General features: G+C 37.7%; 1 protein-coding gene across 3 annotated transcripts in view; it reads left to right on the forward strand.

The window, feature by feature from the left end:
• The window catches only part of CRY1 (cryptochrome circadian clock 1), a 96,216-nt gene that overhangs the window by 90,878 nt on the left and 2,293 nt on the right, over nt 1–3,045 (forward strand). The gene's annotated exons all lie outside the window — the stretch shown is intronic.

Raw genomic sequence — 3,045 nt, forward strand, 5'->3', positions numbered from 1 at the left:
AATTTCATGGCTGCATCTGCAGTGATTTTGGAGCCCCCAAAAATAAAGTCTCTCACTTTCCATTGTTTCCCCATCTATTTGCCATGAAGTGATGGGACCAGATGCCATGATCTTAGTTTTCTGAATGTTGAGTTTTAAGCCAACTTTTTCACTCTCCTCTCTCACTTTCATCAAGAAGCTCTTTATTTCTTCTTCTCTTTCTGCCATAAAGCATGGTATCACTGCATATCTGAAGTTACTGATATTTCTCCCAGCAACTTGATTCTAGCTTGTGCTTCATTCAGTCTAGCATTTCTCATGATATGCAGAGTACATAAGTTAAATAAGCAGGTGACAATATACAGCCTTGATGTACTCCTTTCCTGATTTGGAACCAGTCTGTTGTTCCATGTCCAGTTTTAACCTGCATACAGATTTCTCAGGAGGCAGGTCAGGTGGTCTGGTATTCCCATCTCTTTCAGAGTTTTCCACAGTTTGTTGTGATCCACACAGTCAAAGGCTTTGGCATAGTCAGTAAAGCAGAAGTAAGATGTTTGTCTGGAATTCTCTTGCTTTTTCTGTGATTCAATGGATGTTGGCAATTTGATCTCTGGTTCCTCTGCCTTTTATAAAACCAGCTTGAACATCTGGAAGTTCACGGTTCACATACTGTTGAAGCCTGGCTTGGAGAATTTTGAGCATTACTTTGCTAGTGTGTGAGATGAGTTCAATTGTGCAGTAATTTGAGCATTCTTTGGCATTGCCTTTCTTTGGGATTGGAATTAAAACAGACCTTTTCCAGTCCTGTAGCCACTGCTGAGTTTTCCAGATTATTGAATGCAGCACGTTATAACAGCAACATCTTTTAGGATTTGAAATAGCTTAATTGGAATTCCATCACCTCCACTAGCTTTGTTCGTAGTGTTGCTTCCTAAGGCCCACTTGACTTCACATTGCAGGATGTCTGACTCTAGGTGAGTGAGCACATCATCGTGGTTATCTGGGTCATGAAGATCTTTTTTGTAGAGTTCTTCTGTGTATTCCTGCCACCTCTTCCTATTATCTTCTGCTTCTGTTAGGTCCATACCATTTCTGTCCTTTATTGTGCCCATCTTTGCATGAAATGTTCCCTTGGAATCTCTAATTTTCTTGAAGAGATCTCTAGTCTTTCCCATTCTGTTGTTTCCCTCTATTTCTTTGCATTGATCACTGAGGAAGCCTTTCTTATCTCTTCTTGCTATTCTTTGGAACTCTGCAGTCAGATGAGTATATTTTTCCTTTTCTCCTTTGCCCTTTTCTTCTCTTCTTTTCTCAGCTATTTGTAAGGCCTCCTCAGACAACCATTTTGCCTTTTTGCATCTTTTTCTTGAGGATGGTCTTGATCCCTGCCTCCCGTACAATGTCACGAACCTCCGTCCATAGTTCTTCAGGCACTCTGTCTATCAGATCTAATTCCTTGAATCTATTTGTCACTTCCACTGTTTAATCATAAGGGATTTGATTTAGGTCATACCTGAATGGTCTAGTGGTTTCCCCTAGAAATTAGAAATTTCTTCAATTTCAATCTGAATTTGGCAATAGGAGTTCATGATCTGAGTCACAGTCAGCTCCCGGTCTTTTTTTTTTTTTTAATGTCAGATACTCAAAATTTGATATTAAGAATAAAATCTTTTAACAAATTGAACTCTTCTGAGTTCAGAAATATTTTGCATATTTTTGAGAGCATCAACACTTAGCTTAGGGTAACAGGAATGAAAGCACTCATCTCTTACTGCCTACTTTTGTGTATGAGGAGATTTTTGCCACATGCTCACAATATCCTGGAGAAATCCCCTGGTGGTGGGATTCTCATTCTGTGATTGGAGAAATAATCCTAGAAGAGTTAGGTAACTTAACCGAGATCCCACAGTTAGTAAGTAGCTGAGCTAAGACTCAAATCCAAGTCTAACTTGTCCTAAAGTTCATACTCTTTTCTGTATCACTGGACCTCCCCTGTAAATGTAATGCCATGTGTAGTGTTTATAAAACAAAAGATTTTATTATGTGTTTGGCCTACATTCAAATTATTGCTGTTGATGGTAGTGTACTTCAGAAATGTTCTTTCTCAAAGTCTCCTACGATTTAAAATAAACTTTAACAAGGAATCATTTCAAAAGTTCTGTCACATTTCTTACGCAGTTCACAGACTGCCTTTTTTCTCCACACTTGAGTTTTAGGGACAGAAGTTCTGTGAAACACTGAGATAACAGGCAGGCAGCAGAGGGGTAGAAAGCAACACATTCCAGTTACCTAACTAATGGGGGATGATGGCACATACTCTTTCTTAGTTCAAATCTGTATTCATTATTTGAAGTTATCTGCAAAACTAATCATGTTAGCAAGTTAAATTGGAATGATTTAGCTTCACAAATTTATACACACGATGTTTTATGGTAGGATTAATAAATTTGAAAGTAGTCTAATTATGTAAATATTTGCCTATAACACACTTTGTAGCTAGGTACTGTGAGGCTTTCAAAAAATAGAAGACATAAAAGCCACACTGAGCTTGGAGTCTAAATGGGGGTGTGGAAAGAGAAAAAAATAAATGAAGTAAGTGATAAATTGTTAAGATCCTGCCTCCCCATGCAATAGGAAAAAAGGGAGAAGAACACTGAGAGCTAAAGGAACTAGGAAACTTTGCTTGGAAGATGGTGGGGTGGGTAGCACCTTCGTCTGTGTCTCCTCCTTGTGTGAACTGTTTAGCTGTCATCTGACAGACATTTATTCTCTTATCTCCAAGGACGTATGTTTTAGATTGGTGCTGAGAAAGAAGGAGGTGAAGAAAGCATGTATATCTTACTGATGCCCTATGTTTTGCCTTCATGATCAAGTGTCTAATCATTGTCATCCAGTAAAGAAATGTTTTTTACAAAATGACTATCAGTGATTTTTCCTTTGAATAGTTAACATTTCTGTGTCCCTAAATTTAAGGACAAGTTAAGTTTTCCTGATTTGGGCATATGATTTTTGGTTCTTATGAAACATTGTGGATTAATTCTAAAAAAAATAATATAAATACTAAAA

The sequence above is a fragment of the Bison bison genome, unplaced genomic scaffold (genome assembly GCF_000754665.1).
Source record: "Bison bison bison isolate TAMUID 2011002044 unplaced genomic scaffold, Bison_UMD1.0 scf7180017864327, whole genome shotgun sequence".
Classification (NCBI taxonomy): Eukaryota; Metazoa; Chordata; class Mammalia; order Artiodactyla; family Bovidae; genus Bison; species Bison bison.